Below are 13,453 nucleotides of genomic sequence, written 5' to 3'. Positions count from 1 at the left end.
CTCTCTTTAATAAAGTGCCTTTTCTTATCACAGCCTTTTGTGTAGAGTTTCTCGCTGGGAACCTGCCCTTGGTGTTTTGGAGAACTAGGAGACCTACCCATATTCCTGCCACGATCCATACCTCATCATTTAGTGGCCCTTTCTGGTATTTCTTTTTACTGAGGTAAGAAGCCCACCATAATTTCTTCTATAGTGGGGGTGGGGGGGGGTGTGTTACCCCGGGGGGGTGTTATGGGGGGGGGGTACCCCGGGCTAGAACCTAAGCTGCTGACAGACTCTGGGAGTCTATTAAGAGGAAATTAGTCGCCTACAGGATGCTGTGGAGACGAAATCCTGTTTTTTTTTTTTTTTTTTTTTTTTTTTTTTTTGATGAATTGTCTTCTTACAAGAGGGGATGACACCTTTTTTGAGACGTCTACCAAGGTTATGCTATAGAATTGTAAAGTTGTTCAGGCTTGTGGCAAAAATGGGTCAGTTTTTCTCTTCCATCCCTAAAGAGTCTCCATTGGGCTATCTCTTGAGAAATAGGAACAAATTTGGCTTAACAGACTTAAAATTGAAAAGGCTTGTCTATTTTTGTAATTCTGTCTTGGCCTCACTATAAGTTAGACAATCATGAGGCATGGCCAATTAATGGCTCTATCAATTTCCCACTATTAGAGAATTGGACTTGTTTTGCAAGAAACAAGAGAAATGGATGGAAATTCCTTACGTCCAGGCCTTCATGTCCCTTTCCCAGAATCCTAAATCACGGTTAAATTGCAGGATGTTGCTGGCTAAGTCTATTGTGGAGGAAATAGAGAAAGAAGCTGATCCTCTGAATGACTCTCTCCTTCCTACTCCTTTGGAGGTGCAGGGAGCGTCTGTCCCGCCTTGCGGACCCCTGCAGGTCGCTTGTAATTCGCCTCCAAAGCCACTTCATTACGAGATGGCGGACCCAGGATCCCACGCTATCGGACTTTCCCTCCTTCCCCTCCCCCAGAGCTGGACTCTGGGGCTGAGGCTTCTTTGTTGTTTAGACCTTCCCAGAGGAGAAGAGGCACTCCCTTCTCTTCCTGCTCCCTCCTACCTCCTCCTCCTCCACCTTCTCCTCCTCTACTACCTCCTCTAGCCACTCTGGCCCCCAAGCCTCCACCCTTCTACCCCCTCCCCCAGAGCCTCACCACATCACAGCTGTGGCTCAGGACTCTGGTTTGGGGACCTCTTCTAATCTTTGCTCCCTAAGGGAAGTGGCCAGTCCTGGGGGGGGGGGAGGGGGAAGCTTAGAGTGCAGGTGCCCTTTTCCATGTTGGATCTTTCCCAGATTAAGGAGAAACTGGGCAGATATTCTGAAGATCCCACTAAGTTTACTGAGGGGTTTAGAGCTGTTACTCTCCAGAACGATTTGTCCTGGGGAGATGTTAACATCCTTCTCTCTACTTGTTGTACCATAGAGGAGAAAAAGAGGATCTGGGACCTGGCCCAGAAGTTTGGAGATAAGTTGGCCGTCACTTCCCCTGGTAGATATCAAGCACGGGCTGCATCAGTGCCTGTTGCAGACCCCAGATGGGACTATCAGCAGGGAAGTGGGGATAGAGAGAAAAGGGATCATTTCCTAACCTTCCTCATTGAGGGTATGAAAAAGGGGATTAAAAAGCAGGTGAATTACGATAAGTTTAGAGAAATCACCAAAGCAGCTGATGAGAATCCCGCTTTATTTCAGGGGTGCCTTGTAGAAGCTATTAGGAAATATACTAACCCAGATCCCACTTTTTCAGAGAGGATTGCTGTCCTCGGCATGCATTTTATCAGTCAGTCTTCCTCAGATATCAGACGGAAGCTGCAGAAATTGGAACTAGGGCCCCAGACTCCCATGAATCAATTAGTGGAAATCGCCTTTGGGGTATTTAACAACAGGGATCAGGAGGAGGACTGAAAAGTCAGAGCTAGGAACAGAGAGCACACCCAGTCTCTGGCTGTCACCATTTCCAAGGGTCCCCAAAGCTTGTGCTTTAGGTTCAATCAGCCCGGCCATTGGGCGAAAAACTGCCCTTAGAAGAACCAGCCTCCAGGCCCTTACCCCAGGTACAAACGAGAAGGACACTGGAAGAGCGACTGCCCGGAGAAGGGGAGAACCACTGCCTCCAGCCTCACCCTCCAGGCTTCTCCAGGCCGAGACTGATGGGGGCCCTGGGCTTGGCCATGGATCCCCTACCTCCATCATCGAAGCCAAGCCTAGGGTGACCTTGGACGTAGGAGGTACGCCAGTCTCTTCTCTTTTTTGACACTGGGGCTTCTTTCTCTGTTCTGCTCGAGCATTCGGGTCCTACTTGCCCCTCCCCCCCATAAGGTGATGGGAATTGAAGGGAAAATTAGACATTGTTTGGAAACCCTCCCCTTGCCTTGTCGGTTTGGGGACCTGTTGTTTCCACATTCATTCTTAATTATCCCTTCCTGTCCCAGCCCATTGATGGGTAGGGACTTGATGATGAAATTGAGAGCCCAAGTCTCTCTGGTGAGGCCTCCAGATAATCTCTGTGCACTCCTCTCCAGACCCCCCTACATTCCCTGTGAAATCTGGGGGGAAATAGACTCTTCCGTGTGGGACAATGTGTGGAAAAATTCTTTCTGTCAGAAATCCGAACGGAGATTACCGGCTAGTACAGGATCTTAGGGCGATTAATGAAATGGTTGTCCCAACCCATCCCATAGTGGCCAACCCGTATACAATTCTCCCACAAATTCCAGGGAATACACAATAGTTTTCCACCCTGGACCTTAAAGATGCCTTTTTCTGTATCCCTCTAGAGACATGAGGACTGAGATTCCTTTTTGCTTTTGAATGGGCTAAGCCAGGGGAACTTCCCCATCAACTAACTTGGACTGTATTGCCCCAGCGCTTTCAGGACAGCCCACATTTATTGGGCCAAGCCCTAGCTAAAGATCTGCGGGACCTTAATCTGTCCAGCAGCAGTCTTATACAATATGTGGATGATATATTACTTTGCAGCCCAACCAGAGAGGAGTCTCTGATAGCAGCCACAAAGACCTTAAACTTTCTAGCCTCAAGGGGGTACAGGGTCTCCCTACCAAAGGCCCACATTGCCCGCCAGTTGGTCAAATATTTGGGCCACAATCTCACCCCCACCTCTCGATTTCTGAGGAGAGGAAACAGGTTATTTTAAGTCTCCCAGATCCTGCCTCAAAAAAGCAACTGAGAACCTTTCTTGGAATGGCTGGTTTCTGCAGGATCTGGATGCCTAATTTTGGGATTATTGCCACATCCCTCTATGATTCTATTCAAGGACCTGATAACCTTCCTCTTGAATGGGGACCGGAGCAGGTCAAAGCTTTTAAAACTTTGAAAGCCAAACTGACCTCTGCTCCCGCTCTTGTCCTGCCTAACTTACAGAAACCTTTCACTCTGTATGTAGATGAGAGGTGTGGATAGGCATTGAGAGTCCTTACTCAGCTTCTAGGGCCCGACCCCAGACCCTTGGCCTATTTTTCAAAGAAACTAGACTCTGTCTCCCTAGGATGGCCTTCCTGTCTCAGAGCAGTGGCTGCCACAGCCCTGTCAAATGAGGAAGCCTCTGAACTGACCCTGGGTCAGCCATTAGAGGTTTTAACCCCCCACAGAGTCCAAAGCATTTCAGAAGCCAAAGGGCATCAGTGGCTCTCAAGTGGGAGGCTTACTAAGTACCAGACTCTCCTGCTGGATACCCTTGACCTGTCCCTCCAAGTCTGTCCCACTTTAAATCCTGCCACTCTTCTCCCTGACATCTCTCAATCGGAAGAGATTGTCCATAATTGTGAGGAAGTTATAGACTATGTCTACTCTAGCAGACCTGATTTAAAGGACACCCCCCTTGAGAACCCAGACGGGGAGTGGTTCACAGATGGGTCTAGCTTTCTCAAGAATGGGGAGAGAAAAGCGGGCTATGCTGTGGTGTCTCTTCACGGCACCTTGGAGGCCAAGCCATTACCTTATGGCACCTCTGCACAGAAATTGGAATTCATAGCATTAACCAGAGCGTTAGAACTTGGGAAGGGGATGAGAGTCAACATCTACACTGACTCCAAATATGCTTTCCATATCTTACATGCTCATGGAGCTATTTGGAAAGAAAGGGGCTTGTTGACAGCAAAAAACTCTCCCATTAAACATGAGGGAGAAATTCTTCACCTATTGCAATCTGTCCGTGAACCTAGAGAGGTCTCGGTCATATTCTGTAAAGGGCACGAGAGGGGAGATTCATTTCAGGCCATGGGAAACAGGCTGGCAGACTTAGCTGCTAAGTCTGCTGCCCTTTCACCACTGACTGTGGCACCTTTAATTCCTCAGTGCCTGAGTTTTTTGTTCCTTCCTATAGCTCACAGGAAACAGCTCTAGCAAAGGAATGGGGGTACAGCTGTAATGCCAAAAGAAACTGAGCAAGGCAGAGATTATGTGGGGAGCCAGCACTAATCTACAGCCACATAATGCTAACCTTGAATAGGTTGAATCTCCTAATCACATTATACCAAAGACTTCTTGAATAGGAATCTCCTAAGCACATCATACCAAAAACTTCCTGAATAGGAATCTCCTAATCACATCCTAACTTTGAATAGGCAGATATCTAGGCATCCCCTAATCACATCATAGAGCTTCCTGCCACCAGAAACATCTGAGCAGCTCATCCTTGGGCGGGATACCAACCCTTTGTCTAGGACCCCCACCCTGTACTGTGTTTGAACTACCCTACCTTCTTTTCTACTGCTATATATATCTGTACTATTGCACCCATTAAAATGAGGGTTGATCAGATGGATTTGTCTTGCCTCCATTTTGCCCCTCCCCTCTCTCTTGCCCTTATCTCTTTTCTTCCAGGGTCCACACGCTCTGCCTCGAGGGCCAAGGCAAGATTAGAGACCAATTCAATAGTTTATTAAATGGAGAGAAATACTGGGACCAATGAATCCCGGGGCTAGAGGAGGCTATCATCTCAAAGAGTCTAGCCCCAAGTATCGGGACAGCAAGCCTTTTATGTAATAACAAGAACAATGACATAATGCAGAGACCTAGGTGGGGATAGCCTCATAGATAGAGGTTACTGATATTCTAATGACATTAAGGAATGTCTATAACACCTTTATCTCAACCATTAAGAGGGGACAGTCATAACCTTAAGGCAGAATTACGAAATAGGACAAATGGAGGAACTGGTCACCCCATTGAAAGTGACTTTTGGCATTATATTCCCTCCTTTTTCTCTTGGAACTATTAAAATCTTTGAATTACCTTCCTCTAGAAGGCTTTTGCACTATAATTTGAACAACTCTATGTGAAGTAAATCAAAATAAAGCTAGACCAATGCAAGGACAAGTCTCTCCCTGATAACCCCAGAATTAATCAGCAATACAAAGTTTCTTATTTCAGTTATTTCTGACAATCAATTGTCAGATCCTCTGCAGTTGGGGAGCATGTGGACAGCTGTGGTCATTTGTGCATGACTGGCCTCTGCTTACGGAGAGCAGCAGGCTCAAGGCAGGTAACTGTGTTGCCCATTCAGAGGTGCAGCTGGCTCCAGGAGAGAAGGGAGAAGCTTGGAGTAGCCCTACCTATCCGCCCAGAGGAACAAACAGGGCTGCTACTAGAATGCAGATTTCTGAGCAGATTATGTACAGTTAGACCAAGGCAGGCAAGCCCCAAACTTCTTAGAGGCCTCGATATCAACAAGGTCCTTTTAAGTACGCTGAACTACTAATTAAGGATCTGGGGTAACAGGAGTGGAGAAACAGCTCAGAGAGACTGCCAGTTCCAAGACAGGTAGCCAATTTCTGGTTGTTTCTAAAAAATAATCCCCCAAAACTGAGTCTGCCAGGGCAATTCCAACAGAATAAGGGATTTCCAAGTTAAACCACAACCAGCAAGTCATAGTCTAGTAAATTTAAGCAAGGAGTAAAGGACTTCCAATTAAATCTGAACTAGCAAGATACCAGTTTTCTCAACTTCCAATTAAATCTGAACTGGCAAGGTACCAGTTTCCCCAATTTCCTATTTCTTCTCCTCCCTTTTTTTTTTAGAAAAGAATTATCAAATGACCATCCCACATACAAATCATACACATATGCATATACATAACAGACTAAAAGTTCCTCTAACATAATAGCAATAGTTACACAAGTTTAACAATTTCCATTCCAAGTCTTAAACACAGCACAGTAATACAGTGAAAATTCTAACAAGTCAACCACTTTCCCACTCCCCCCCAGCAGTCCAAATTATATCAGGAAAAGTGGGCGCGGGTGATGGCTGTCATTTGCTTCTTCAAGCTGAACAGGGACGATGCTAGGGATGTTGCTCAGTCCGCGACCGGGAAGGGTCTGTAATGTGGCTAGTTGACAAACAAAGGTTTGATCTAGGTCCCAGAAGCAAGTCAATATATCTGCAATTTGACCAAATCTAGAAATAAAAACAAATCTAACAAAGAAAAGTTAGAACAGTCTGAGATAGAAAGACTGGCCCACAAAGACTGCTACAAGATGTGGCCTCTCATTAGTGAAAAACCTTAAAAAAAACACAAAAAAAAACCAAAACAACTTGAATATCCAGACACAATATCTGGTAACCAATAGATGACCAGACTAAATACTTATTTGCTCAAGTATTTAGGATATAATGATTGCCGATGACCAGACTGGAAGGGTGAGGAGCAAAGTCAAAGTAAATTTCACTCCAGGCTAACTAAATGCTCCTATAGCTGAAGTAGCAGCAGTGGGGGGTTAGTTTAAATCTTCACAAAAGATTCCTACCCCACCCAACATTTAAAGTAGCAGAAATCAGTGGGTGGATGGGGGAATCCCATAAAACCAACATGTCCAGCAGAGCTGGATTTAAAGCATATAATCCATTTCTATCTCATTTCAAATATAAAACAACTTGTGGCAGCCCTTTTTGTAGTGGCTAAAAACTAGAAACTGAATGGATGGATGTCCATCAGTTGGAGAATGGCTGAATAAATTGTGGTATATGAATATTATGGAATATTGCTGTTCTGTAAGAAATGACCAACAGGATGATTTCAGAAAGACCTGGAGAGACTTACACGAACTGATGCTGAGTGAAATGAGCAGGACCAGGAGATCATTATATACTTCAACAACAATACTATATGATGACCAGTTCTGATGGACCAGGCCATCCTCAGCAACGAGATCAACCAAATCATTTCCAATGGAGCAGTAATGAACTGAACCAGCTATGCCCAGAAAAAGAACTCTGGGAGATGACTAAAAACCATTACATTGAATTCCCAATCCCTATATTTATGCACACATGCATTTTTGATTTCCTTCACAAGCTAATTGTACAATATTTCAGAGTCTGATTCTTTTTGTACAGCAAAATAACGTTTTGGTCATGTATACTTATTGTGTATCTAATTTATATTTTAATATATTTAACATCTACTGGTCATCCTGCCATCTAGGGGAGGGGGTGGTGGGGTAAGAGGTGAAAAATTGGAACAAGAGGTTTACAATTGTTAATGCTGTAAAGTTACCCATGCATATATCCTGTAAATAAAAGGCTATTAAAAAAAAAAAAAAACCAAATATAAAACAACATACTTTCTTTCTCTCCTTCTGGCCCCATGTGGCCATTATTCCCAATGGACTTCTCCTAAGCCCAGCTTGGCCAGGGATGAAGCTTTCAGAAAAGTCCTTGTTACATACTTTAGGTAAAATTAGAGGCACATGACCTCTTTCAGGCAAGTTAACAGAACTTCTTTAACAAACTATTGTTCCTTTAAGATCTTATACCTAAGGATAACCAATTCATTTCCCAAATTTAGAATCATCTTTAAATTCCTAATCAAATGTTTCCACCAGCTGCAGTTCAGTATTGAAATAACCAATTCCCAAATTTGATCATTGTTCTTAAATTTAACAGACAAACAAATTACAAATAATTTCACATAGAACACAGCGCACAACTAGACTGTCCAATAACATACAAGACATACAGAACGCTGATCACACTTAGACTGCACAATTGCAACATTCAGTAGGACACTAACATTAAAGCCAAACCAAATGGTGTTTTTAAAACCCCCAGTCTTTGTAGATAGCCCCCTGAGCATGCAAAAGTGGGAGGGGCCGGCATTACTCTAACTAACATAGGATGACCCAAACAGGGAAACTGAATCCCATTTTCAAATGTATATACTTCCCACTCAATGGAAGAAGTGGGAGGACCTCTCTTAGAAATGCAAAGGACGGGCCTTTGTCTCTGGAAAAGAGTAGGACGGAAAGAGTTTCCTCAAGCTAAGCATCTACTCCAGGAAAAGAATTTTGAGGCGGCAGAGTGTCTAGATCACACTCCAGTAACGACCTCCTGTGTCCAGTAGACCATTCATCAACTAAACAAATGGCACCCCCAAAAGGGCACTCCAAGTGACCCCGTGTCCGGTTATTCACTAATCAACCAAACCAACCGGTACCTCAAGGGCACCCCAAAAGTGACAACCGTACAACTGTGTAACCTGGTGAATCCGGTTATTCATCAACCAAACCAAACAAAACCACATGGTACCCCAAAAGGTATCCAGACAAACTTACTCTCCTGTGGCCGAAATGGGGTTGTCTACAATCAGGCTATTGTGGCTGGAAACTGCTCTCTTTCCCAACGCTCTGGAAAGAAATCCAGGAGGGCCCGACCTCTCCAGGTCAAGAATTCAGATTCGCAGCCACCCAGCCCAAGGCAGAGACCCGAAAGTCTCATCTCTAATCCTGCTCATTTTCTAATCATCTCACTGGGGCCTCCAAATGTAATGCCAAAAGAAACTGAGCAAGACAGAGATTAGAGACCAATTCAATAATTTATTAAATGGAGAGAAATACTGGGACCAATGGATCCCAGGGCTAGACGAGACTATCACTTCAAAGAGTCTAGCCCCGAGTATTGGGACAGCAAGCCTTTTATGGAATACAAGAACAATATCAGAATGGAGGGACCTAGGTGGGGATAACCTGATAGATGGAGGTTACTGATATTCTAATGACATTAAGGAATGTCTATAACACCTTTATCTCAACCATTAAGAGGGGACAGTCATAACCTTAAGGCAGAATTAAGAAATAGGACAAATGGAGGAATTGGTTACCCCATTAAAAGTGACCTTTGGTATTACACAGCCTTTCTCCCTCGGTTGGTTTCAAACGCCCTCAGACCACCTCTTAATCCCAGAGGCAAGTTAGGGAAACTGATCTCTGGTCTCCACCAGGCCACACACCTGGGGAGAAATGCTCTCCATTCCCTGGTGAAACGCGTATTCACGGGCCACAAGCTGGGGTAAACAATCAAACAGGTGGGCCAGGCCTGCCCAATCTGTGCCCAGGTAAATCCTGAGGGAGCTGTTAAGCCCCCACCTCTCCTGAAGCCAGTCCAGAGGAGAGGCAGGTATCCTGGGGGGGATTAGCAGCTAGACTTCATGCATATGCCCCCTTGTAGAGGTTTTAAGTTGCTTTTGGTATTTGTTCATACATTCACAAACTGGGTGGAAGCTTTTTCCTTCCAGGACTGAAAAAGCCCATGAGGTATCTAAGTGTCTGCTGAAGGAGATCATACGAGTTTTGGGTTGCCCAGCTCCTTGCAGAGCGATAATGGGCCAGCCTTCATTTCTCAGGTAACCCAAGGGATAGACAAGGCACTAAACATCTCTTATCATCTCCACTCTGCCTGGCATCCTCAAGCCTCTGGGAAGGTAGAAAAAAATGAATCATACACTTAAGAGGGTCCTTACCAAACTCTGTTTGGAGACTAGGGAGGACTGGATAAAGAATCTCCCATTGGGGCTACTTAGAGTGAGAATCACCCCCCAGGAAATAATTAAACTAAATCCTTTCGAACTTCTGTATGGGAGGCCTTTCCTAATCACTGACATCCTAGTAGATGAGGACTTGTAAGGAGTCACTCAGTTTGCTACTCAGCTCAGTGCATTTCAAAAGGGGCTCTCTGAATACCCAAAGGAGCACCTCCCTATGCCCTTAGAAGCGTAGATACTTGAACTGAGTTGAAAATTTTCCTGTTTTGAGAAAAACTGATTTTAAAAGTCTAGATTTTTGAAATAGGTAAATTAAGATGGTAAAAGGAGATAATTTTTCACTTTAACAAAGAAATAGTGAAAATTTATCTTTTTAATATGACAATTCTCATAATGATGCTAGATTGTTCAAGCCTTGTTCATCTCTAACACAGATTATTATAATAGTTTTTTAATGGCCCCCCCATGCCTCAAGTCTCTGTCCTTTTTAATCCATTTTTGAATAGCTATCAAAATAATCTCTTAAAGAAAAGGTTTAAGTCTTTTTCCCTTCAAATACCATTCCCTGCTCAAAAACCTTTCATGGCTCCATATTTCCTCTAGGAAAAAAAACAAAAATCAACTGCTTAATATATAAGGCTCCCCATAATCCAACTCCAGAAGACTAATCAGACTGTTGTATCTTTGGTACTTATTTAATTTTTCAACAATCAATAATAAATAGAGCTTAATAAGATGTTCCATATTTTCTCAAATATATATCTTCATAGATAAATTGATTAGTAGATATACATATATCTTCTTGTTTCAATTCCAGCCATATTTAATATTATTTCTCTTCCCAAATTCTATATTCTAGCCAAACTGAATGACAAGTTGTTTGTCACACCTGACATAACTAGCATATATACTCTTTCCTGATTCTGCTTTTTAAAATTCTTCTCTTCCTCAAGGCAGGTAACAGCTCCTCTATAATCTACCTTTATTCTCACAATTGAAAATTGCTTCTCCTTCCTCTAATTCTTCTGGAGTTATTTGTCTGGATCTCTCTTTTTCTCTCTTCTTCCTTCACTAGCTTTCGTCAAACTTATTGGTATACCTGCCATATCCTCTAATAAAACCTAGATTCTTTGAAAGAAGTGACCATTGTAGTCAATCTTTTTATTCCCAGTACTTGCACAGATTTTACAAGTCAACAACCATTCATTAGGTGCTTACTCAATATGAAATTAAGTGTTCAGTGCTGGAGATACAAAGAAAGGGAGAGAAAATTATCCCTGTTATAAAGAAGTTGCCTTCTAAAGCTTAATATATATATAGTATTTGAAAGGCACTCTCAGAAGGGAAGTCATTAGCAGGTAAGAAGACTAGGAAAAGCTTTCTGGAAAACTAAAAGTGGGTCTGGAAGGAAGTTTGGAATCAAATTGGTCTCCTGAAAGAGGAAGTCTGACCACCTCATGCCGCAGCTCAATAAACTCCAATGGTTCCCTACTATCTTTATGATCAAATATAAATTCTAGTATTTAAAATCCTACTTATGACATATACAATACAAGATAAATGTAAGATAAACATCAAAGACAAGGAATTCAATAGTATAAATTGCCAAAGACAGGCCAGTTGTATTGGCTCTACCAGTGACCATGGAAGCAAGAAAAGAGAGAAACACTGGTGTTTATGGTCAAGACATTTATTGTAGCTAAGCACTCTCTATTTAAGCTCTGTAACTGCAAGGTACTCTGGAAATTTAATGCAGATAAATCAGGCAGGACATGAAGAGACAGTGTATTTTTGAGTTTCAAGGAGAAACCTGGCATTCTCTGTAAGAAACATCCTCATCCCCAGCCATCCTGTTTACAATAGGCACCCAGCATACTTGTTCCTGATCCACCCCAGTCCTTGCTGGTCTGCTGGCTGGGACTTAGAGGGGCTCTAAGCCAGGTCAAGATGACCTTGAGTCCTGCAGTTAGGCAGGTGCATTGGCCTGGAGAGGCACAAATAGGGACAAGCCATTTATTTTTTATTTATGAAAATGTAAACTGAATGTAAAAGATTGTCATTAATAACTGGATAGTTAAAAAGAAAGATTAAAGTTGAATATGAAGTAATTTTTAAAAAATTATTTATTTTTAATATACATGGCTTTTTGATTTACGTTGGGAGAGAAAAATCAGAGCAAAAGGGAAAAACTATGGAGGAAAAACAGAAAAAAAAATGAACATAGCATGTGTTGATTTACATTCAGTCTCCTTAGATCTTTTTCTGGAGGCAGATGGCATTTTCTGTACAAAGTCTATTGGGATTGCTTCAGATCACTGAAATACTGAGAAGAATCAAGTCTTTCATAGTTGATCATCACACATTGTTTTTTTTTTAATTTTATTTTTTTATTTAATAGCCTTTTATTTACAGGTTATATGTCTGGGTAACTTTACAGCATTAACAATTGCCAAACCTCTTGTTCTAATTTTTCCCTTCCTTCCCCCCACCCCCTCCCCCAGATGGTAGGATGACCAGTAGATGTTAAATATATTAAAATATAAATTAGATACACAATAAGTATACATGACCAAACTGTTATTTTTCTGTACAAAAAGAATCAGACTCTGAAATATTGTACATTTAGCTTGCGAAGGAAATCAGAAATGCAGGTGGGCAAAAATATAGGGATTGGGAATTCAATGTAATGGTTTTTAGTCATCTCCCAGAGTTCTTTCTCTGGGTGTAGCTGGTTCAGTTCATTACTGCTCCATTAGAAATGATTTGGTTGATCTCGTTGCTGAGGATGGCCTGGTCCATCAGAACTGGTCATCATATAGTATTGTTGTTGAAGTATATAAGATCATGACACATTCTTGCTGTTATTGTATACAATGTATTCCTGGTTCTGCTTGTTTTGTTTGGCATCAGTTCATGTAAATGTTTTGAGGCCTTTCTAAAATCAGCCTGTTCATTTTTTCTTTTTTATAGAACAATAATATTCCATTATCTTCATATGCCACAACTTGTTCAGCCATTTCCCAAGAGCTGGATGTCTACTCATTTTCCAATTCTTCGCTACCACAAAAAGAACTACTAAAAACATTTTTGTACATGTGGGTCCTTTTCTATCCTTTATGATCTCTTTGGGATATGGACCCAATAGAGACACTGCTGGGTCAAAGAGTATGTGCAGTTTTATAGCCCTTTGGGCATAGTTCCAAATTGCTCTCCAGAATAATTGGATCATTTCACAACTTGACCAACAATGCATTAGAGTCCCATTTTCCCTGACTCTCCTACAGCATTTACCATTATCTTTTTTTTTTTTTGTCATCTTAGCCAATCTGAGAAGTGTGAGGTAATACCTCAGAGTTGTTTTAATTTGCATTTCTCTAATCAATAGTGATTTAGAGCATTTTTTCGCATGACTATAGCTGACATTAATTTTGTCATCTGAAAATTGTTCATATCTTTTGACCATTATCACTTGGGAAATGACTTGTATTCTTATATATTTGATACAGTTCTTTAGATATTTTAGAAAGGAGACCTTTATCAGAAACACTGGCTGTAAAGATTTTTTCTCAGCTTTGTAGTTCCTTTTAATTTAATATAATCAAAGTTGTTATTTTGCTTTTCATAATGTTCTCTGATTCTTCTTTGGTCATAAATTCTTCCCTTCT

Source organism: Sarcophilus harrisii, chromosome 4 (assembly GCF_902635505.1).
Source record: "Sarcophilus harrisii chromosome 4, mSarHar1.11, whole genome shotgun sequence".
NCBI lineage: Eukaryota > Metazoa > Chordata > Mammalia > Dasyuromorphia > Dasyuridae > Sarcophilus > Sarcophilus harrisii.
Note: the sequence above shows the minus strand (reverse complement) of the source record.